Here is a 25,597-nt window from a genome sequence, read left to right on the forward strand (position 1 = left end):
AAATCCAACACACCTTAGCATCTTGTAACAGCATGCGGTCCTGTGTGAAATTCCCATTTCTCCTATTGCAGTATCCACCCTTTTTTCCCTCTCACTAGTGCTTGAAATGCATTCTCCTCCTCTGACATCAGTATTCAATCAAAACCCTTTTGCAAATGAAAAAGAGAAGTTGAACAAGACAGTCTAATTTGAATAATAATCAAACCTTTGAAGTTAATTGTAACGAAAAGGCTGTTTAGTTTTGCTTTAATTCTAAAATTTTAGTGCACATTAACCTTTTAATTGGCCGTCTCCTTGGGAAGGAATACATCCCATAAAGCTTTGTGCATTTGCATCACTATAAGATGCACACACAAGAGGGATATCATGGCATGGACAATCTCTGTTTGCCTTCAAGTTTCATTTTAATCTTAATTGATTTGATACCACTAGCTTTTCTGCTTGGCTGCAGGCAGAACTGGAACCTTGTAAAGCAGGCACTTTTTTCATTTCTTCTGTGTTTTAACTGTAATAAAAGAACCTTCCCAATTTCCTTATAATCTGCTTCATGTCAATTCCCTCAGGTTGCTAGCTTCATTCTAATTCTATTTTTAAGCAAAGGTAGTTGGTTCTTTTTCTTCTTAGCTACCCTTTGCTTAACCTCTCATTTGAATCTGCCAGTCTTTCCTGTTTGTCACTTAGAAGAAATGCACTAGTAAGTAAGAAACAAGGTCTTTTTACAGAGGAACAAAAGTCTATTTTTCCTTTATTGTCTCATCCTATGCATTTTGCTGAATATTTCACTTTGCTTTTGTATAATCTCCTGCAATAAATCCATCAAAACCCCCAAAAATGCAAAAATTGAGGTTGCGGGTGTAACAATACAGTGAACAGCGGCACATACCAGAGTGGAATTTAGCTCTTGCATAAATCAGTGCAAGGCTGTCATTTCCCTCACTAGGCCAGGACTTCATTTGGGTCTTTATAGGAAATAGGAGCATAAGTGATCCTTTTTTCTCAAATTATGCATCATTCTACACTGCAAATTCAAAACGTTAATTAAAAAAAAAAAAAAAAAAGTGCACACACTCTCCCCAGAAGCTGCAGGATCTTACATCATTACTTTATAACCATGACTTAAGCCATTCTTTTTACTTTTAAGACTTTAAGGATTATTTAAGACAGATATTTCAAGTAGTTTTCCTGTATTATATAACTGAATATGGAATCTGCGATTACTTGTCTTTTGCAGTCAAGGCTGTGAGTAGAACAGCAGGTATTTCAAGATTTACTATAACTCATGAGAAAAAGCCCCCACTACTAAGATTGGATAGCTAACGATTGGAGTCAAGAAGAGGACAGGCATATAACGATGAATTGTAACCAAAAGGCACTGGAATAACCTCCAGGCAAAGAGTCTCTACAAAGTGTATATACCACGCACCTTATATGTGATCTTAGCAAAGAAGTAAACTTCTTACTCTTATCTTGTGTGGGGCAGTAATTTTTATTTTCCAATGAAGAAGTAGTATCTGCTTTTTTTTTTTTAACTTTACAGTTATTGAAATGAAATGTTTTATGCCATTACTAGTGTCCTAACATATTCTAAACTCTTTTTTAACTCTTTGCCAACAGATTTTACCTGGAGCCCATCACAGTCAATAGAAATTGCTGCCCTGCTGCACTGTAAGGGCTTGTTTCCCCTTCTACCAAATTCCCATAGAGTTTTTAGCACTGACTTAACTAGGAGTAGGCCCTGTTTTTAAATTCATATTCTTGATTGCAAATAAAAATACATATTTCATAAAAAGAGCTGTTTGATGATAATAAATATTCTCATGCTGGAGGACACAACAGTGAAGAGATTATATTCCAGGTGACTGAAATTCTAGGGTTTTGCTAAGAAGAAACATCATACTTGTGTTCAAAACAAATCAGAAAAACAATAAACCCCTATCAGCTAGGTGATGGTGATTCTGATCTATCTGTATTTCAGAAGTATAGTCCAAGGGATTAAAAACATGATACTAGAAATGGTGCAAACTTTTCAAATAAGAATGATTGTGTTGTCTAGATATGAACTCTGTAGAAACAGTGAAAGAAATTGCAGCTATTTAAGCTGAACAAACTAAGATGAGAGATGGAGATATTTGATTTAAAATATAAGGAGAGTAATTCTGCAAAGAGGACGGGCAGAGACCAGTCTTCCATGTTTATGATGGATGCAACAGACAAATAGAAAGTTAGACTTCACCAGGATAAAAAAATCTAGTTCAGACAATAGGAAAAATTTCCTGTCAGGGTGATGAAGTACTAGAATACAATATTTAACCTCTTCTGAAAGACTTCTAAGAGGAAAAAAGGAGTTAAGTGCCATGGTATAGGCGATCCCATTAAAGGGCAGATGGCTGGATGAAATCAGTGTTTTCTGGCTTCTCAGAGCCTGTTTTCCTCTGGTAAGAAAACATTTTCCTTTTATAAATAACATTTATAGAAACTGCCTTTGTTGAAAGTGAAATGTTTTACAGGAATGTGCTACAATGGGAAGATATCTGTTCGGATTTTGGTTTATGTGATTTTGAACCGACTTTTTCAGTTGTTATTCTGAAATGATAACTTCAATACGCAAAATGAAAATCCAGAACAAAATGAAATAGCTCGAAATGATTCCTGGTATTTTAGAGGGAGGGAAAGGATGTGATTTTTTTTTTTTTTTTTCTTTACATAAATCTACAGATCATTCAAATGCAATGATTAATTCAGCTTTGGAAAGTAATCAAGTTTTGTAATGCCAGTATTTCCTGCAGATTTTGTTTCTAAATCTATTACTGTATCAGAAACATATATGTTTTCAGTACTTCACTTTTCCAAAGGAATATATTTGCTGGTGTTAATTTTTAATTAAAGATCCTTTAGAGTTTAATGGTATGTGAATTTTGTAGTATTTTGAGAATATTATCTATGTACAATCTATGAGTTCCACTGAACTTTAAGGAAGTGTTTTATTATGTCAGCCAGGAGCCAGCAAAGTTTCACTTTTTCTGGAAGAAGCAACAGTGTATGTAAGTGATACTGCATAATGAAGCCTGACTTCACCTTTTTCTGTAAAAGACTCCACTAAAACTGTCTGTACTTTAACTAACAGTGTGGGTTGTTTTTTGTTTGTTTTTTTTCTTTTTTTTTTTTTTTCTATAGTGTATCCTTCTGTGTGTTACCTGTGGAGAAAATAAGATCTTCTGGGTCAGAATTGTCTCTGTGTATACCAGCTAACCAATGGAGAAAAATTTTATTTATTTATAGAATCATAGAATAGAATCATAGAACAGTTTGGGTTGGAAGGGACCTTACAGACCATCTAGTCCCAACCCCCCTGCCATGGGCAGGGACACCTTCCACCAGACCAGGTTGCTCAGAGCCCCATCCAACCTGGCCTTGAACACTGCCAGGGATGGGGCATCCACAGCTTCTCTGGGCAACCAGCTCCAGCGCCTCACCACCCTCACAGAGAAGAATTTCTTCCTAATATCTAATCTAAATCTACCCTCTTTCAGTTTAAAGCCATTACCCCTCATCCTATCACTGCAGTCCCTGATATAGGGTCCCTCCCCATCTTTCCTGTAGGTCCCCTTTAGGTACTGGAAGGCCGCAATAAGGTCTCCCTGGAGCCTTCTCCTCTCCAGGCTGAACAACCCCAACTCTCTCAGCCTGTCTCCATAGGAGAGGTGCTCCAGCCCTCTGATCATCTTCGTGGCCCCCCTCTCGACCTGCTCCAACAGGTCCATGTCTTTCTTGTGCTGGGGGCCCCAGAGCTGAACGCAGTACTGCAGGGGGGATCTTATGAGAGTGGAGTGGAGGGGCAGAATCCCCTCCTTCGACCTGCTGGTCACACTTTTGTGATGCAGCCAAGGACACTGTTGGCTTTCTGGGCTGCGAGCGCACATTGCCGGCTCATATTCTGTTTTTCAACCACCAAGACCCCCAAATCCTTCTCCTCATGGCTGCTCTCAATGTGCTCATCGCCCAGCCTGTATTTGTGCCAGGATTGTCCCAACCCATGTCAGGACCTTGCACTTGGCCTTGTTGAACTTCATGAGGTTCGCACAGTCCCACCTCTCCAGCCTATCAAGATCCCTCTGGATGGCAGCCTTTTTTCTAAGACTTCTTGTAATATCATTTAAAAACTCAACACCATCTCTATTTGAACACATAGAGGAAAAATCACATATTTCTTGTGTAGTACTATTAAGAGAATTTTTTAGTTATTAACGATAACTTTAATACACACTGATTTAAATCAATATCCTAGCTTTGCTCTTGTTTAGAAGAATGCATGTAACTTGCATTACAGGCATAAACCTGGCATATATGAAATAAAAAATCTGTATACATATTTTTTTCCCAGCACATTGGGAAGGGAACAATTGCTCTGAGTCAAATTTGTAATTCATAAGTGGATTCAGCATCATCCCTGAAACTTTCCGTTGCAATTGAGGTAACAAATTAGAAACAACTATTCTGAGTTGCATTCTTATGTTCCCTGAAGATAATTCAAGATGAAAATTTCAGGGGTATATGTGTCATCTTTCCAACACAAAGCCTCATTACTCAGCATTTCATCCAGAACAGGAAGGGAAGCAAAAAAAAAAAAAAAAAAAAAAAAAAAATCTGAAGGGAACATGAAAGGATGAGCGTACAAAAGAAGACAGAGTCTATGTAGCATACTAACATCTCCCTTTCCTCTAGACTATCAGTATACTCACATAATTCATACTAGGGTAAGAAGGGAATGTAGTTAGCCACTATGCTTTTTCCAAGCTCAGATAATCGATGGAAATGCTCATTAGCATACTTTAGCCTACACTCTGTGACTGTATTAATGTCCCAGGAAAGTCATGGTCCCCATATACCAATAGGCTTGCCAATTTACTACGTGCGTGCTGCATGTCTACAACAGTAGTATTTCTTCATCCTTTGCACTAATGTCACATTCAGTGTTGCTCTGCATGACCCTCAATGGATGTAACACGTTCTGAAATGACACGAACTATTTAATTCTGAGGGCCATTGAAAAGGGTTCTCAAAACTTAACAGGACAAATATAACAACTGATGGTTGGCTGAGTGAGTAAACATAAAGCTGCAGGATCATTATTCTTGTTTCACTCGCATACTTGTATTTTTGAGCATAAACTTATAGCTTTTAAGGCCAAATAGAAAAGAACAGGAAACCATCTTTTCTAACTCCCTTACCTTCATAGACAGTTATATTGCATTCAATTAACAATCAGGTCAGTGACCTATGTCTGATGGAAGACATCTTCCAGAACCTTAAAAGTCATCCAGTCTCAATTTCATCTCTTTCAGAGACCGTGATTCCTCTATTTCTCCTTACAGTATAGTCCAAAGGTTAATTGGTCACTATTTGGTCCTGGTCCCATGCCTACATACAGGAGATTCATATATCCAGTATTTTCTCTTTGAGAAGATAATTATGGTCAAAATCAGCTCAACACACCCTCCCGAGCTGCTTAAGTCTCTAGTTGCAGTGCATGTTCCCTAAAACTCAAATATTTTCTGTATCTCTTTTTCTGCACTCACTCCTGCCTTTCAACATGCTTTTTTGAACTGTGAACATGAAAATAGGAACAATGCTTCAGAATCAACCTCCCCTGTTCTGTATTGAGGTAAACTTATCTCCTTATTACTTCTTTCTAGGTCTGGATTTGTACTCATAAAGATTCTGTTAGCCCTGTTACTAAAGTGTCACCTTGGGAGTTCAGGGCAATCACTAAGACTTAGGACCTTTCATAGTTATTACTTTCCAGGACGGAGTGCCTCAATCAATCAGGTCAGCCTAAGTTTCTCATTATGACCGGTGAGCTGCTATTTGGCTGTTTAAAAATCCATTTTTATCTGAATCGTGCATTCATAGCAAGAAAAAACAAGGCTCTGCATGATTAGTTATGATGCTCAAAGTGCCTGGAACTGGGAGTGAAGGGGAAGAAATGGAAAAATTGGTACTAGAAGCAAAACTGAATAGCATTTTTTTCACCTTTTTTTGCTTGAGTTTGTTTGGCAGGTGTACTCTGATTCTCCTTTACACAAGATAAAATTTATTGCTGACCAGTTTTCTGTGGAGTGGAATTTCTTCTACTGCCACCCTTTGATCTTTCTCATTTGGATGCACTCTTTTTAATTCTTTTTTTGACTACTGATGTCATGGTAACATGCTTATCATTTTCCTGAACAGCTTTTGACATATTAGTGTAATGTAGGTATTTCTGAAGTCTTCTAGACTTCCACAAGTATTTTCTAAATTCATTAAACAACCTCCACTGGGGGACTGAAAATCTCAAAGAACTCATGGATTGAAAACACTCTCATCTGCTGATTTTAATTTCTTTGTTTCTACGGGATTAGAAATTAATTTGCCATGATTAGTATGATGTAATCATAACAAAAACACAGAACAAAAGTTTGTAATGAAAATTTGTCTTTTTCTGCAACATCATGGTCTGCTTTGCCCTGTCATCTAGCAATAATCTTATATCAGGTTGGTTTTGTTTGTTTATTCTTAATGTTCTTTCTCATTGTGTGTTCCCCATCCTAACAGGGATCTTTCTTTTTTCCACCGTGTCAGTAGCTTAAATAAATATTTCTCAAGCCATAACTACTTGTTTATTTATACTTTCTCCTATTTGCTAAATACTACTTTTCTTAATTCTGTCCTAAATGACACCCTCATTTTGTCATTGAAGTAGAAGAAGACTTTATCCAGATTTTTGTTCTTATATAATAGAGCTACAGAATCATAGAATAATTCAGGTGAGATGGGACTTCTGGAGGTCTTTAATTCAACCTCCTACTTCACCACGGCTTAACCTCACATTTCGATCAGGTTACTTAGTGCCTTGCCCAGTGCAGTTCAGAAACTGTTCAAAGAGAGAGATCCCACAGCCTCTCAGGGGCCATGTTGCAGCTTGCCCTCCTTGAAAAATCATTTGGCTTTATCCAGCAAGAATTTTCTTTCTCACAGCTCGTGATAGGTTCCTTTTGGTTTTTTTGTGGTGCATATCTGTGAAGGGTGTGACTCCATCCCTTCCATATTCTCCCTTTATGTCTCCTTAAGATAAAGATGAGCCAATATATGCTGTTATTTTAAAAATATTTTTTCTTTACAATGTTTTGCTTTTTAATATCAAACTATACATAATGTATACACATGGAGACAGAGAGCACCAATGTTATTGTGAAAGTCTGCATTTTCTCGTATGAAATAAAGGCAATCACAGTAGTTCCCAAAGCAAATTCCAAGGTCTAGCCCATGATTCATCTTTATCCATCATAATGAGATCCAAGATAGTTATCTCTTGCTGAAGGTAATATTTAAATCCTGGAGCATAAACTTGAAATGGTAATTTTCGGCTTGGTGGTATAAGAATATGTTTCATATTACACAGACTTGTACAATTTATTTAAGGGCATGACTCTACAGCAGCCTAAATCCAAGTAAATTGAATCTCAGCTACCGACCCTCCTTCCTACATGCACCCATGTAACCAGCTGGTGAACTTGTTAAAGGAAAAAACATAGCAATAATCAAATCCTGCAATCAAGCAATGTTTAGCTGGGGACTGGTGACAAAAAGCTGATAACTGAGGCCAATAATGACTTTCTTTCTAACTGTGGGCTGAAGTTCCAACAACTTGGGTCTTCTTAAATAATTACTAGTGTGTGCTGGTTTGGGCTGGGATAGAGATAATTTTCTTCATAGTAGCTAGTACAAGGCTGTGTTTCCGATTTGTGCTGGAAACAGCATTGATAACACAGGGATGTTTTCGTTACTGCTGAGCTGTGCTTACCCAGAGCCAAGGGCTTTTCTGCTTCTCGCCCCACCAGCGAGGAGGCTGGGGGGGCACAAGGAGTTGGAGGGGACACAGCCGCGACAGCTGACCCCAACTGACCCAAGGGATATTCCAGACTATGGGACGTCATGCTCAGTGTATAAAGCTGGGGAAGAAGAAGAAGAAGAAGAAGAAGAAGGGGGGACGTTCGGAGCGATGACATTTGTCTTCCCAAGTCACCATTAGGCTTGATGGAGCCCTGCTGTCCTGGAGATGGCTGAACACCTGCCTGCCCGTGGGAAGCAGTGACTGAACTCCTTGGTTTGCTTTGCTTGTGTGCAGCTTTTGCTTTACCTGTTAAACTATCTTTATCTCAACTCACAAGTTTTCTCACTGTTACCCTTCCAATTCTCTCCCCCATCCCACTGGGGGGGAGCGAGCGAGCGGCTGCGTGGGGCTGAGCTGCCGGCTGGGGTTAAACCACGACACGGTGTTTGGCACGATCTCACAAATCATTATATTTTACACAACTTTCAGTGTTGTAAAGTAATTTCAGCTGTTGCTAATAATGAGAGGAAACTTTAACACTCACAATCCCTTTAAAAAGACATACACTATGCAAGTTAGTAGAAATGTATTAAACACACTTTCCAGGGTCATTAAATTAATTCACTGCCACTTTACCTCTTTTTTGTGGGCTTGGAAGGAAGCTATTAGATCAGTTGTAATTACTGCATCAAGCAAGATCTTAATAAAAATAAAAAGGGAAAGGGTTAATGCTGTGCCATTATATGGAATTTACAGGCTTAACATGATGAATGTTTGACTCATGTTGAACTTGGTTTTGTTGTTATCAATGGAGTAAGGCTTCCTTAATTCTCCAGTGATGAAGCTCTACTTCCATGATTAATGAACAAATTGCTATTTTCACAAGGGCTCATAAGACAGCCGGTTGTTCCTCCCTGCTTATTTAGGAGACCCTTAAGGCTTTCTTTGGGGACCTCATTATTTTCTATATGGCTAGAGAAAGAAATAAACAGAGCCCTAAAGGACATTTATGTATACATAAAGCAGAATAAGTTATCCCTCTAAGGGGAACCAGGATGAAATGGAGATGAACTCAGGAGCCATACAAGCACAACACTTCAGTTCTCCAAACTGTGAAGGACCTAGGTGCTATCTTTAAACTTATTTTCTTATCAAGCCTAAAATTTTCAGAATTAGTCTCTGTCTTCAACAAATCAGTCAGGATTAGATCAGAGTAAAGAGCAATTTGTTTTGATGTAGGAGAAAAAAAACAAACCCAAAAAACAATGGTGGACCTGATTTGCAGATTATGAACTTGAAAATAACTAATTAGAGCAATATTGATTTATTCCAGCCAAGCATCTGAATGCCAAAGACTTGGTAAAGCATGACTTTGTTCTGTCCTGTGCTTAACCAGGTGAATGACAATATTTCAGTTCATTATTGTTTGCTAATGTGCTGGGCTTCACGTGCCAATATTCCCTTCCCTGACTACAGGCAAAGAATACTATCTGAATTTACAAGTGATGCATTTTTATTGTAGGAGTTTTGTGTACTCAGCTCTCCTCAGCACATGTAAGTCAATGAAGCCACACTGACTTACAATACACTTACAATACACTTACAATAATCTGTGCCACATTTTTTCATCTTACCTTCCAGTGGATAAAGAGATGAATTTGATAAAGCAATACAGGAGTCTAGATGGTTGTACATCTCCTTATTTTTTTGTGGGTTGACTTGTTAGTTTCAGCTATATTTGATGAATTGATGTAGGCATAAAAAATGCAATTGGATAATTGGATGAAGAAGAGCTTATCAGTGTCTTCAAAGAAACTGCCATTCTGAAAGGCCAACAAAGAGCTGGAAGCACTGCAGTACACCACTTAATGTTTGGTTTGGTCCAGAAGAAAAATCATGGAAAGCCAGAAAATAGGGATAGTCTTTAAGCTCATCCTTCCATTTCATGTCTGCCAAGGGCAAAGATGAACACACATGTAGACTGTAAAGGAGGCATAAGTGAGAGGATTCCTGTTCCAATGGGAACTCCACAAAGTAAGTGGAAGTGAGACATTATGTTGTTCAAAGACATAAATCCAGGCTATTTCTAACAGGGCTGTAAAATCTAAACCTTTGTTCACTATAATTTCCTCTCCAAAATTAGCTCTAAAACCCCACCACCGAACCAAATGAAAAGCATCATCCACTTTTGTTGACATAAAGCTTATCATATAATCATCTGCATGCATCTCATGGCTGAAATAAAACAAAATGCAAGATTGTTGATCCATGTTGTTACACAGTGAGCAGAGTCACCTTTTCTGTTAGAGGAAGAAGCTGTCTACTAAATCATCTGCTTCCTGGAAGGTCAAGTGTGCCAGGCAGGGTGTTGTCACATGGGCTTAACAAGCTCAAAAAGATTCACAAACATTTTATGTCGTGATTCACCAAGTAGCCCTGTTAGCCAATGCTTTTAGAAGGTGGAAAGATATTTGTGTATTTCAGAAAAGAAAATATTCTGGAGAGTTCCAGCAGGTCTGAAAGAAATTTAGAAGTATTTTTATTTTGTTTTGTTTCTTTTCCTTGTAAAGAGAGAATGTTTTAATCACACATAACTACATATGAAAATACAGTTCACTGGAGATGAGAGTAACATGAGACCAGATATGATTGGTGGCATCTTTTTAACCTGCATACACAGTATGCTGAAAAGAAATGATATTATAGCTTTGTTATAATTTATCCTTCAATTTATTCGGAAGGATTTAATGGTGATGCAATTCCACAGAAACTGTGTCAAAGTTTTATTAAAGATAGATATGAGACAGATAGTTTTCTTGCTCCATGAAAATCTTGAAGACTACCACTTTTAGAGCCCTCGTTGGACTTAACAATGTAGGAAGCTTTCTTTATCAGAGCAGATAGATAAGTGACCACACAGTTTGGTGGCTGAGGCATTGATAATAGCTTGGTGTCAGTGATGCAAGTCCCTAATCTGTTTTTAGGCAGAGGTAGGACTTTATGTCAATTTATCATGGCCTAAGCAGACTCCTCAATAAAACTTTTGGTCATTTTAGAGCTGGGAAGGAAGGTACTCCCTGTTGGTTTTGGATTTACTTCTTGTCAAAACTGGCATGTTTTCCCTAAATATATTTCTTTTTAATGAATCAGGGGGTTCTGACAAAAACACATTTTGCTGAATCATGACAAACCCTTTATAAATCTAGTGTCTTAGAGAAAAGAAAAGCTGCAAGGACACTTTGTGACTCAAAACACTCAATGTTTTGCAGTAATTTTAAAAAAAACAAGTGAGACCGAAGGCTAAATTAAAACTGAATGAAGAATCCTTTACAAAATATTAAGGCTCCTATACGAATCACTTGCATTCACTCACCATGTATACTGCATTCAAGTTTGACCACTTTGTCCTAAAAAGTAAGTGAAATAAATAAAAAGGTCCTGAGAAGGGCAACAAAAAAGATGAGAAGCATGGGTGGTGGGAAGGAGGGCCTCTGTGAAAGAGAATTAACAGAACACAGCTCATTAAGTTTGGATAGAAGTGTTACAGGAAAGATGTTAGTAATATAAAAAAAACATAATAGCAGAGAGAAGATCAACCTAGAGCTTCTCTAAGTGCTTTTTCTTTTCTTATTCCGTTTCAGTAATCTGAAATGGCAGGGGGTGTAAGCAGAGAGATGAGGCTTGTATTTTGGCATACAAATTTGTACCAGGATATTTTCTGAGACATACACATTTGAATGTTAAAAGAAAATCTATGATGATTTATAAAAGTCAGTCATTTTGACACAGAAGCCACATCTTTCACCAAGAGCTTTCTTTCAAAGAAATGAATAAGCTTTCCCTTATTCCATTTTAAAACCCAAGACATCTTCTTAATATAAAAAGCTGAGCAACTCTTTTAGAAAACTCTGTGGGTTTTCTCATCCCAGGTTTGTGCTCTCAGTGGGTTAACTCAAAATTCTCTCGTCTCAGGTGGCATTTCCTAGAGTTTATGTGCATTTTTAGAGACATCTATGTGACCTCTGTATGTTAGACAGCACTAAGAGTTTCCTTGCAGAACCCAAACCTGTCTGGTATCATACAGGCCTGAAATTGCTGTCCTCTGATATAGCATGTACCAGGGGCAGCTCTGGGTATAAGCAAAAAGAGAAGTTGTCTAGAGCAACACACTTGCTGAAGAAGCAGCAAATCTTCCCTGACTCTTCTCTTTCCTTCTCTTTGCAAGAGTGCAGGAAAATCAGGTTAGATGATGCTACTAATGGTACTGGAGGACGAGGTTCAGCAAACACAGGATGGTAATAGAGTTTGGGATGAGGGGGTTGAACCTGCACCAGGAAATGTTGTTGTTTCCACCTTTCTCATGTTCTGGAGGCAGGAGGAGCAGAAAGATCTGTATCCTAGGGGTTTTTTTTTCCTAGATACCTGCTTTAGTTGTACCACCTCCTCCTGTTTCTCCACTTCTTGTGGTCTAGCTCTGTCCTGAGCCTTGAGATGGCCAGGTTCAACATCCCCCACCCTGCTGAGAAGTGTTGAGCCAGGCCCCCAGATGAGGCTTCCACACATGTCAGAGACTGCTACTTGCATAGCCCAAATGTCATTTTGTTAGAACAAAGGTGATGCAATCCCATCAGGTTAGGGTTCTCGCAATTGTCCTCTCTATTAGAGACTGTCAGTTTTCACTGGGTTATTTTCCTTTTAATGAGGAATAACTTGAACTGAAAGTAAGAGCATTTGTTCTTTGCTAACCTGGTACAACAACCAGTAAAATAAAGAGAAGGACTTTCATTAACTTCATAAACCCTGGATTGAACCCTCTGTATGGCAAAACTCCATCAGCTAAATTAACTTGGTCTCAGCAATGTCAAAAAAGTAAGAAGTCAGTGTGGTCAGTGGGTGGAGGAGTGGTACTGCATCTCTCAGAAAATCTGGTGTGGGTGTAAGATGAGAAAGAGGATTTTAGTGTCAAGCACAGGACTTTTTTTAGAGCAAATACACATGCAAAATGTTGAACGTTGACAGCGCTCCTTTATTCTTTTTTAATGGCTCGTAAGTTCTCAAGGCTAATGATAAAAACCTAGAGGTCAGCAATATCAGCTATTTTCCTGCCAGTCATACTCCCACCTCCAGAAATGAATGTAGTGTATGTCAGGTTTTGTTGCTACCAGTTTTGAACTCAGATAATTGTATCAGTGTTGGTACAGAGCCACCCCGAGAAGATAAAATGTCAAATGAAACATTTCCTTTGCTGTAGATGGAATCTGTCCGCCTTCAGAAGGCGATACCACAACAGGCTTCACTCGCAAGTTCTCTTTGTAGTTATGACAGTGAAAAGGGTTTCAAAAAATAAGGCTTCCATTTATTTTTAAAAAATAAACCTTCATAACTGATGAGCTGTCTTGGGAGACTCAGATCCCTCCACCTCCACTACAAATGAAATTAAAAGCAACAACCTTTAAATGGGTGTATGTATTTATACTATGCATGATTAACTCGGCAAGAAGGAGCCTATTGCTGCAGGAAATAATTGAGGAACCATTTAGTAAGATTTGAAAAAATTGTTAGATAAGTACAAACATTTTTTTATTTTTTTTTATAGTTTTGTTATCTTGGTTAGGCAGGGGTTACAAGGCCTGCCAGTTTTCTTGCTTTAGAACATAAACTGAACCCCATCATGATTTGAGAATTGATCTCCTGTTAACCTATGGGACATGATGCTGTGTATTTTTTGCAAGGTGCTTTTGTGGACAAGACCAAAGCCATGTTATTGCGGTGGGTTGACTCTGGTTGGATGCCAGGTACCCACCGAAGCTGCTTTATCACTTCCCCCCAGCAGTGCAAGGGGACGGGGAATGGGGGTTGGGGTCAGTTCATCACACCTTGTCTCTGCTGCTCCTTCCTCCTCAGGGGCAGGACTCCTCATTCATCCCCTGCTCCACCGTGGGGTCCCTCCCACAGGAGACAGTCCTCCAGGAACTTCTCCAATGTGGGTCCTTCCCCGGGGGGCGGCAGTCCTTCAGTCCCAGACTGCTCCAGCGTGGGTCCCCCATGGGGCCACGGGTCCTGCCAGGAGCCTGCTCCAGCGCGGGCTTCCCACGGGGTCACAGCCTCCTTTAGGTATCGCCCTGCTCCGGTGTGGCGTCCTCTGTTCCCGGGCTGCAGGTGGAGATCTGCTCCCCTGTGGACCCCCCTGGGTTACAGGGGGACAGCCTGCCTCACTGTGGTCTTCCCCACGGGCTGCAGGGGAATCTCTGCTCTGGCGCCTGGAGCATCTCCTCCTCCTTCTGCACTGACCTGGGGGTCTGCAGGGCTGTTGCTCTCCCATGTTCTCACTCCTCTCTCTGGCTGCAGTTTCTGTTCTGCCACAACTATTCCCTTTCTTAAATCTGTTCTCCCAGAGGCACTACCACCGTCGCCAATGGGCTCAGTCTTGGCCAGCAGCGTGTCCATCTTGGAGCCAGCTGGTGTTGGCTCTGTCGGACATGGGGGAAGCTTTGAGCAGCTTCTCACAGAAGCCACCCCCGTAGTCCCCCTGCTACCAAAACCTTATACTTCTGTGGGTCTGATGTGCCAGACCATCAAATCCACGCAGTCCAATATACTCGGTCATCCCTTTCCTCCTCCTGGCTGAGTCAGTGGCAGAGCTGCTGACTGCAAGTCCAAATCAGGATTTGCTTCACTGAAGTTGGTAGGTTCCATGCAGGCATGGCCAACGTTGGATCCATCCCCAAGCCTGGTGTATCTAAACCAGATGAAATATAACATGTTCCATCATGATGATATCTGGTCCCTTTGCTCATCTCCTTCTGTTGTGTCCACATATATAAGATTAGATAAGACTTTTGGACATTTTCAATAACTCATAACCTTTCTAAGTTAGATATTTTACTTGACTTCGGAAATAAAAATAATTTTAAAGTCATTTAAAGAAAAAAAAAAAAAAAAGGTTATTCTGGCCATCTGTACAATGCTGAAAATTCAGCTATATATTTTCCTTTAAGAAGTTATCACCTCTGAGAGCACAGTATATTTCCACAAACTATCCACAAGTCGCTTGCAGTGCTTTACAAAAAGCATTCATCTGCTCTTTCAAATACTGAGCAGCAGCTGGGAGTGATTCAAAGCTTCCAGCAGAGTTCATGACAGATATGAAGAAACTGAAGAGAAAAGAAATAGCAAAAGGCACTGGCAGTTTGTGACCAACATGGGAGAGAGAACCAGGAGGTATTCAGCGTGGTTGGGAACACTGAATCATTATCACTCAGGAAGTCAAATTCCAGTGAACTCACTGTCTGTCCTGGAGAAGAGCAAGTCAAAGAGCCTGGCACACACAATCAAGAGTTTAGGACAAGTCTTAGTTTCTGATTTGCATGCTGCAAGAGAGCCTGTGACATTCCTTGAACCAAGCCTTGGTAAATAGAAAGTTTAACAAAGGTGGCTTTGATGCACAAAACAAGCCGTGGTAGAAATTGGGAAAATTGTGATTATGTATGGTCTTTAAGAAGACAGCACTTATCTTTAATATGAGTTTGTATTAGGACTAATGTGAAACAAAGGGATTGTTCCAGATTATAGTCTGTGCTGACTGATTATCTGCTTTGTGAACCTTCAGTCACAGATAATATGTCTAACAGCTCTGTGAACTGTAGTCTCCATGAAACCCATCTCCCTCTTGTTCGTATTACTAGCTGTTTTCCCTCAAACAACTCATCTTTTTTGGCTGCTGAGGTACCTTGGTGCTAGCTTAGATAAATCACACTAGGTGAAAGACTGAACTTGGCTTCTTGCTTGGCTTTTGGCAGAAGCTGTGCTAAGGGTAGCAAATGTCAGCTACTAGAAACAGCACCTGAATGCTGAAAGGAATCCAGTTTTCCTCATATTTTTCTTAAAACCCTGTGGAATAGGGTTATGCACAAAAGGCATGGACAGCTGCTATTACATGAGGCTATTAGCTCAGAAGTTAAAGTCCTTCTTTTAACTTGGATTAACTTAAAATAAATTTGGATACTTCATTGAAACAGCAACACTAGGAAACTAGTTACCTCAGTTTCCATGATAACTAATAGAGGAAAAACTACCGCAGAACTCAGACGTCCTCTGAAGCTGCCTGTATTTTTCTATTAATCATAGAATCACAGCATGGCTGAGGTTAGCAGGCACCTCTGGACATTGTCTCCTCCAACAGCCCTGGTCAAAATGGGTTAGCCTACAGTAGGTGGCTCAGGTTTGTGCCCAGCTGGGTTTGGAATATCTCCAGTGTTGGAGACCCCACAACCTTCCTGGGCAACCTGCTCCAGTGCTTGGCCACCCTCAGTCATTTTTATGTAATGCGTACCATTAATATTTTACAGAAATACAGGTTGATAAGGCTTACAAGTTGATGCTGGTATTAAACTTCTTAGCTAAGACAGGCTTAACATATGTGAATTAGTGACTTCCTAAAAAGTATCAATACATTTTCTTCACGAAAAATGTCTATGTAATTTAAATAGTTGTAAACAAGAGAACAAGGTTTATGGGACAAAACAATATTTTTACCTAAACCAAATGTTTTACTGGCAAAAAAGATGCGTGTCATGCTCATATCACTCCCTGTCCTTGCATGCCCATAGCCTTCTCTCCCTTCTTACAGCTTCAGCTTTTACAACAACAACAACAACAAAAAAAAGCTGCTTCTTTCTATAAATTTTCGAATAGCATTTGATTGTCAATGTTGCAGCCATACCACTATAACAGGGAAGGAAATTATTTAATTATATTTTTCTTAGTCTCCCGTAGGTCCCTAGTTTTTGTCTTCCAACCCGTTTGCTGGAAGGAGTTGGAGAAGGTCCAACAATGTGAGCAATACATATGTTGGGTTAGAGAAGTTCAACTGATAAACTATCAGAGGATTCACGGTTGTTGTGCCAATTAGTGCTCCTTATGTAGAGTGGTGTGAGTTCCGGTTTTGTTCCATATGCAACCATGAATCCTTCCGTCTGGAAAGGATCTCAAGAGGTTTTCTAGAAAATTCATTTTCCTGAGATAAAATGAGCGATATTTATACCATGTCTGACAGCTGCTTTCCTAGCCTGTTTTTAAAAACCTCTTGCAGAGATCGGTGAAGACTCTGTAAGCAACTGAGAAAACATCTTTTGTGCTTCACTAAAGATGCTGTTAGAAAGCTTTTCTTGACATTAAATTTTCTTAACTTAAATTTTAATCTTTTTGTTGCAATTTCATGTCTGTTGCATTTGTCCTGAGTCCCATGGCCAAGAAGAACAAGTTTTTCACGTTAACTTTGTAGCATCTATCTTTTTTACTATTATCAAGTACCCATCTCTTTCTGCTCTTCTTTTATAGCCAGTTTAATCAGTCTTTCCCTGTAGATTGTGGGGTTTTAGCCTTCTGATCATTCCCATACCTTTTATTTGAAATTTATCTAATTTAATCCAATGATTTAATGATCACTGGGATCTGGAACATGATGCATATTGGTTACTAATATTCTATGATGTCTTTTATCTTTTGGGTGATTTTTTTCCTGGATGTTATTTATAAAAACTATTATTTTATTCCTACCTCAAATTTCAGCCCAACCTTACATGCTTAGTGACCTTAACAGATTGAAATAATAGCATTGCATAGGTGTGCGTGATTATTGTCATCCATCAGTCAGGTAGTAAAAGACTTTACTTCTTTGGGAGGTCTGAGCTTTATTCCTTCAGGTCACCCCAGCAGCTAGTCGCGAACCCTGTACTCAGAACAGAAAAGTTGAGGTTTCTCAGGAACGCTCTTCATAAATGATGGCTTGTATTGAAGGCACCTCTTTCAGAGTAATCACCAGATGTATGAATCAAATAGGGAACTTCCAAATATGAATTAAGATTAAAATATTAAAATCCATGTGTAAGGAAAAATAGCTACATATAGAAATCAGTAAGGTTGCCACTAAATTCTGAATTAATGCTAAATTCTTACAAAGATGTTTACTTTTGGCAAAAGGATACGTAAGAATGGAAAGGAACAGGCACAGTGATTCTGATCTAACTTCCCCACTACTTACTTCTCGTGGCTTTGAAAATGATGCTACAGCTGCTAGAGATAGGTACGAATAACAGACTCTAACTTATTGCACCCAGGTTGGAACGAAGCAGAACATCTCCTGCTGTTCTTTACAAATTTTTTTTCTTCTGTTAACTAAATAATTTAACTGTATAAACTACATGTCTCATTAAGGAAATATTATTTAGACTTATGTATCACGTTTCAAATTAGCTGCTCTTCAGGGTATCTTGACCCAACTTGAATGATATAAAATTACATCCCTCATATGCCTAAGAGTGCATCCGTGCAATTCAGTGCAATCAACAATTATCAAAAGAAGCTGTCCTTTCTGCCACGCAAGCACAGATATATTCCGTATAGTTGCCTGTTTTGATAAGAACTTAGATCACTACATAACTTTACAGTCCTCATGAATTTATTCTTACTACCTCTCTGATCAAAAAAGGATGTGTTCTTATATCCCTAGCTTAAGATGTACCACTAGATATAGATGCACTAGGCAACTTCTGTAGGGGAATGGATGAAATTTATGGTAGGATAGACTATTGATTTTATGATTAGGGTCACTACCGTTAGAACTACAGTGTAACACTGGAAAATGATCTTAGCTGTTCCCTGAATTCAAACAGTCTCCATGGCCTGAGCTGTAGTGCAGAGCATCTTTTTTTCAAAAGCTTATGTGCAGACTGAGCTGAGGGCTGGCTGTAAATCCTAATGTAACAAGTGATGTCAGAGTCCTTTTAGGAAAAGCTAGAGTCCTCCCTTCAAGGAAGAACCCAAGTTATCTTCTCTCTCTGACACAATAGCAAGAAGAGGTATCTAAATGTCCAAGGTCCATGCACACTGAGGTGTGAAGAGTTCCCTACGGCTAAGCCTTCTCTTCATAGGAACAGCTGCAGAGTTGCCCCAGAGCAATTAAATAAGCAACACAGAAAAGTGGTTATTTTAGTCTTGAAGGCACTAGAAGGAATAGGTGTATTTGGTGCAATACCACAGAATTCACAAAGCTTATTGATTACCTTTTTCTCCCCCACATCCAATTCTGTGATATTTGAAGACAAAGGACTTTTTATCCAGAAGTCATCCATTTGAAGGAGACAAAGATTTCCAGAATTTGATTTTGAATGAAGAGAAATGCCTGTACTGCCCAATATATAGAATTAATTGATACAGCAAAAATTTCTTCCTATTATAGATTCATTTACAAACAAGACTCTTCTTCTTATACCTACCTAGTCAAACCATGCCTCTGTATTGCCTCCTTGTTTTTCTCTATCCTTTGAATAATACTAGCTCAGTCATCATGCTGTCAAATTAGGAAGAATACATTTATTCTTATTCAGAAGGGGCAAAAGGCATATCCTGGCACTAAAGTAAGATGGATTAAGTTGATATGGAATTTACTTGGAGGTCACTTCTTTTCTCAAATCAACATTTGGCTTTATGAGGAAATAAGGGATAATATTAGCCAATATGACTTAAAGTATATTTAGTGAAACACTTTATAGGCATGGCTGTATTTGACATTAATGATTTTAGTGTAGTAATCATTCTATATTCCACTTTTGTGTCTTAATCCTCTGGTTTACAGGAACTTGAAGCTCAAACTGTATGTTCTTCAAAACAAAGGATGCCAATGGCAAGGTTAAAACAATGTAATTAAAGCACTGCTTTATGTTTAAAAGCTATCAGCTCTGCTAAACTCCAATTTCCCTCTTATAACCTCCCCATATTATTTTCCTCACCTTTCTGCCAGGCAGTTATGGCATCATTGCCTTGATGTACTTTTGTTTACAATGTAGCTTGCTTCAAGAAAATGAGGGACTTTTCCTTTAAAAATTGTTTTAAAGAAACTGTGAAGATTCTGCAGCTGCATTTCCTAGTTGAACAGTCCCTGATGGGACTGGGAGGGAGGGGAAGCCTTGTTACAGAAGCTGGAAAGCAAATACACAGGACTTGGCTTGCCATGCATAGTCTTTCGCTAGAGTGCACACAGCTGCGGAGTCCCCAGAAGCATGGAAGTTTTTCTGAGGCAAGACGAAGAAAAGATAATATAAGCCTTGGGAGAGTTATTTGGCACTTCAACATAGAAGTGCTTGTACTTCCATCTGGGTTGTATGCAAAATTATAGAAGGCAGAGCTATATCCTTCTCCTTGGGCTGTTGACAGGAGTTTGGCTTTCACTTTAATGGATTTTTTATATGTTTGCCAGAAGGTTAGAACCACAAAACCTGTGCTGGAAATGGCAACGTATATTGTTCGTATGAGTTCATACTGGCAGATGGAGGACAGAAAGTCAAACCAGTTCTTTCATGTCCTTCGAGTCTTGCAGTTATACCTCACAATGTTTTCTACTTCTGAACACTTGCTAGCCCTTTTCCAATATTGTTTGTGTTAGCTCTTTCCGCTGTTAACTAGTTTTTTTCTGTATAATTCATGCCTGGCCAAAGTGCTGCCCAAGTTTCTTGAGCAACCAGCTGCTTCTTTTACTTGAGCCTTTCATTTGACAGGCTTTGAAAAAAAAAAACACTCATCTAATCAATCCACTTTGTTCTTTTTCAGTATTTTTTTTCAGTGTCAATGGGAGTTACTTCTTCTTAAGTTAAAATCATGTTCTATGCTACTGAAGGAATTAATGAGGGTGCTGTAAGGCAACATTATTCCATCCTGATTTAATAGAGAGATCCACAAATGTTATAAATGGATGAAGATTCGTTGACGTCAGTTCTCTGTGTGTGCACGTGTGTGTATGTGCACAGGCATGCATGCATGTGTATATGTGTGTTTACTGTCTCCAGTGATATCTCATGTAAATTTTAGTAAAAAAAGGACTAGGACTACTCACAGAATTTCCAGTGGAAGCAGCCATTCCTCTCCTTCATTTTCAGTTTCTAAATCATTATTGTCTGAGAGTAGCAGTTCTGACTACATCTGTTATTTCAGGTTTCCCAAATACCTTGGTAAAATAGGGCGTGATAGGAGATACTGGGGAAAAGAAGGACTAAGTTTGTTGTACCAAACATCTGAATATTCTTCCTTCTACTAATGTGGAATAAATCAGCTGACCACTATTAAACTCTGAATAACTTCCATTGTACTCTGTAGTACCACATTTAAAAAGAAAACAGAAAAGTATAATCTTGAAGACAAATGTTCATTCAGTGAACATAAAGGAACTATAATAAAATCTTGATTTAGGGCCAAAATTTTGCATACAAAATGGATCATTTTGATCATGTTGTCTGCTCTGCTCAACTCATGCCAAAAATTTTCACCTAATAGTTTCTGTTCTGAGCCACCGTGTATGTTTTCTTTCCACTATTTCCCGCAAACTTCACTCTAGAGATGGCAACAATTGTTGAAGAGCTGGTAATGGTGTACATAAAGCTTCCTGTTGCTCTGAATTAAAGTGTTCTCAGTGAGACAGTGGGACTTTCAAAGACTTCAGCCAGCAGAGAACCACTGCTTATTTATTACCAGATAATATGCTTTGACTCATTCACTACCACTCGCTCAAACTCCAAGAAGGTCAGGGAATATGATTTTAATTTAAACTGAGTTTATTTTTATTGCTTTTTTTCACTACCTCCAGAATCAGTTTTAGCCAACTGTGAGAGATGTAAAGAGTTAATGTCTCAAACATTGTGGTGGGGTGAGTTCTGCATAACTACGAACCTGCATAACAAGGAACCGCAGGTGAGAAGCCGATCGGCACGGCTCAGCACAGGACATCAGCAACAGGGCGAAGAAAGTCACCGGGAGGATGCGCTCATGTCTGCAGGGAAGGGGAAGTTACTCCCCAGGCAACCCCCAAGCCCACCGACCCATTTCCCAAGGGTTCTGAAAGCACAAACCATGCATGGCAACTAATTAGCCTAATGAGTTCGAGTGCCTGCTTGAAGGAAGGGCAAGGAGATGATAAAAAGGCATGAACTGAAGCCCCACGCATGCACGCTCAATGGAACTGGACCTCTAGGCTGACTGGACCAATGCTAGACCCAGGACCGGTGAAATCTTTTTCTCTCTCTCTTTTCCTCTCTTCCATCCCTTTAGACATAAACCACTGACCAAGTCTGGGACTAGGAGTGGATCCAGCCACCCCTGGGCTCCTCTCTGAGACGAAGTCTAGAAAGCAAGGAGGTCTGCTCTGAACCTCGGGACCCAACCAGAGGGTTCTCCTTATTTTCTTCCCTGAATTGATCCCCAGATAAGCAAGGCTTGCAGTGTATGATTGGTGATGTATGTTTACCACAGGTTACATGGTTTACTGAGGTGGTTCCATGCCAATTCCTGGTGTGAGCAACCCCACCACCTACTGTTACACCTTCCAAGTTCAGGTTGCTTCTGCCATAAATGTTCAACTGATCCTTTGGTGTCATTTCACCTTAATGTAGCCCGAGGGAATTCTGAACTCACCACGACCCCTCCCTGGTCTGTCCAGCATGGGTTGTGACACCAGCATATAATACTCAATATTCTGGAATTTTCTTAGTGCTTGTGTAACCATTTGTTATATGTTTAACAACTCACAAGCAATATTATTGCCACTTAAAAAAGCAATAATTGGATCCTATGAATGCCGGAAAAATGTTCTCCATGCAACAATTTATTGTTTACTTTAGAAAACAGACAGTCATTTATTTTAGTTCAAGCTTTGTTTAATTGTTTATAGAATATAAAGTTAACAAGAAACATTTTGTTGTGGTTTTAAGACTTGGGAAGACAGTGTATCAAAATGGATTGAAAGCAATTGTTAATTTTCTTTGGAAATCCACATCCTTTGGAAATTTAAGCCAGTTGACCTTGATGGAGCAAGTTAGTTCAAAACACTCAGAAACGTCTCCATGCATTAGTAAGTGCCTGGTTCTCCCCTGTCTTTCCTATCTAATTGTGCTGCTCATTATATTTGCAACACAATTTTATCTGGGGACCTGAAGAACTAAAAGTGTGAGATGTGAATTTGTAATAATTTGGACTCATAACAGACTACAATTTTTGCAGAGGTAAAAGAGGTAAAAAAAAAGAGGTTGCAGAAACAAATGCATAATTCTCTGTAACTAGTAGTTTGCATAGTCATATGTATCTTTGCAAAGGTGGATGTAAAATACAATTTTCTGATGAAGTAATAACACAGTGCGGTGTCAAAGATGAGACAGTTTAGGTAGGATTAACATCTCCACCTTCACTGTAGACTGTTTGTGCCCCCCCTCCACAAAGTACTGTGACTGTGTTTGATAAATAACTGCAAAAGGAATCTTTAGCAGAGATAAATCCACACAGATCAATTGACTCCAGTTTACACCCCCTCAATGTCTGGCTTAGTGCTAAGACCTGGCATTTAGAATTAAGGACAAAAAAGGATTTTTTTGAGGAAAAGAGATGTTATTGGCTGCCTCTAGGGAGGGAAGGGAGACAGAGTTGGGGCTGGAAACTGTCCAGACCAACAAACTCCTAAGGCTGACAGGTCCTTAGTCTCTCACTGGAAGCAGACCCGTATGTGAGCAAAAGAGAGAGAACATGCTGTGATTGTCCTAACAGACCTCTGGACACTACCATGAGCTCTGTACCAGAGAAAGAAAAAGTGCTCTAGCAATTTCTTTTGCCCGGCTCCTTGAGAGTTAGCCCTTCGTTTTAATTGCCAGATTCTCAAATAGTCCTTTAAAATGCCAGTGGCACCACCTGTGATGGTACCTGCTTACAAGTGAAATTACCTGACGTGCCTCCAACTGCTTTGATGGGAACAGATTTTACATAGACCTATGAACATGTGAATATAAAAAGGTTTACTACCAGGAAGCATCAAGGAAAATAAAACACTTACTAAAGTAATCTCTCTTGTATTCCTTAAAACTTGATATTATGGGTGGAGATGTACAAATCCCATGGGCAGCATTATTTCCAAGGAAGTGGCTACTCTTTCAGTCCAGCTGTCAACCCCATGTACCTTGTATCTAATAACATTGCAGTATTTTTTGCTGTCCTTATTGTAACAGTACTCTTGTGGGGCATTTGTCAGTTTACACAACAGGAACTAAGGCACAGAATTTGGGGGACATTTAAGCATTTAAACAATATGACCTTAGAAGACTATGCAACCCGATGAATGATGCAGAAGCCTGTTGCACATTAAAAGAGTCAATAGCAGTCGTGCAAGTTCTAGCTTAGAGGCATTTTTGCTTTCTTCACACGCTGAAGAAATATTGGATGGATTTCCTGCTACGATGAAAAGTCTTGCAGTATCTCTGAAGATCAATTAGCACACAGGTTAATTTACAGGAGCAAGCAAACCCATTAATTTCATGATTCCATGCAAGAGATTGTTGACTTTGCCAAAAATTCCAATACCTTCAATTTCCAGGATATTTATCATATTCCTCAAATTATGTTATCATTAAGTAAAGCCCCTGGAGATGAAAGTTTGGGTGAGCATCTCAGCTAGCGCTAAACACAATAGTAGGACCTACATGGATCTCACAATTACTCTTCTATCCTTTTCTGACCCATTTTTATAATGCTTATCTCAGTATGATTTGAGTATTTTAAGATAATAATATTATTTATTTTGGGACTTCTGGTGGCACAATGTTGGGAACTGAAAGCAACTGTTAGAACCAGTCAATGAAATGTTGCAGTGAGGGACAAATCAGCATTCTTGAGCCAAATCCCTTTAATGGCTTTAATTCATGTCTTCATTGGCTCACCCTGAAGAAGGATGTATAACACCCAGCCAGTTGTGGCTAGTTGGACCTATCCATTTCTAGAGCCAGTTCAATCGGAATAGCTGGTTGAATAGTCATTCACATAATAGTCCCTTCTGGTGTTAAAATTCATACATTTTCTTGGCAATCTCAGTCCTTTAGCTTGTATAATATTGATTTATACTGCAAGAGCACAGGAGGTTTCCTCTTCCAGTCTTCCAGTCTGTGCATGATAGGGGTCACCGCATACATCCCTAGGTCCAATCATACTGCACATTTTATAAGCTTTGGATAATACACAGGTCACTAACTGGAACACTGAACATTCATCTGATTTGCTAGCTGAATGCTAATAGCGCTTCAATATTTGTTCATTCAGCATTGTATTTCTAGTTATTACAGTTATTAAAACTTCTTTCCCAGGAATCACGCTGGCTAAGGGAATCATAGCAATGTTTATTCCCATATTTATTCCTAAAAGGTTTCTTCTCAGTCCTGTCCCACATTGACTCAGAGGTCTGTATTGTATGAAGAAGACAAAGAAAAGGTTATATGGTTATCCACAGAAAGCCAAGAAAATACACTTGGTGGCATGCCTTTTTCATTGTTACTTGGAAACCATTAAAATATTAAAATGTCTACAAAAGCAATAAAATGATCACAGGAGTATGTGGTGATATTTAATTTTCCCACAAGTTAAATATCACTGATAATTAACTGTTAGAAGTTTATTTTGAAATGACATTTCAGTAGAATATCAGACCTTTACAACATAATTAAAGGTTTTCTCATTGTAATGGTGCCCTATTCCTGGTATGAAAGCTTTTTGAAATTATCTGTCTGCTTCATAAATGATTTTTTTTAACCTTTTTATTTTTTTTTGCCATTTAATTTGGCCATTTCTTGTTTTGTTTCTCTTTTAACTACTGATCATAACCATCACACTAGGTAATTTGGATCTCTAAGATAGTAAAATGGCTCACTT

This window comes from Accipiter gentilis, chromosome 11, assembly GCF_929443795.1.
Source record: "Accipiter gentilis chromosome 11, bAccGen1.1, whole genome shotgun sequence".
Classification (NCBI taxonomy): domain Eukaryota; kingdom Metazoa; phylum Chordata; class Aves; order Accipitriformes; family Accipitridae; genus Astur; species Astur gentilis.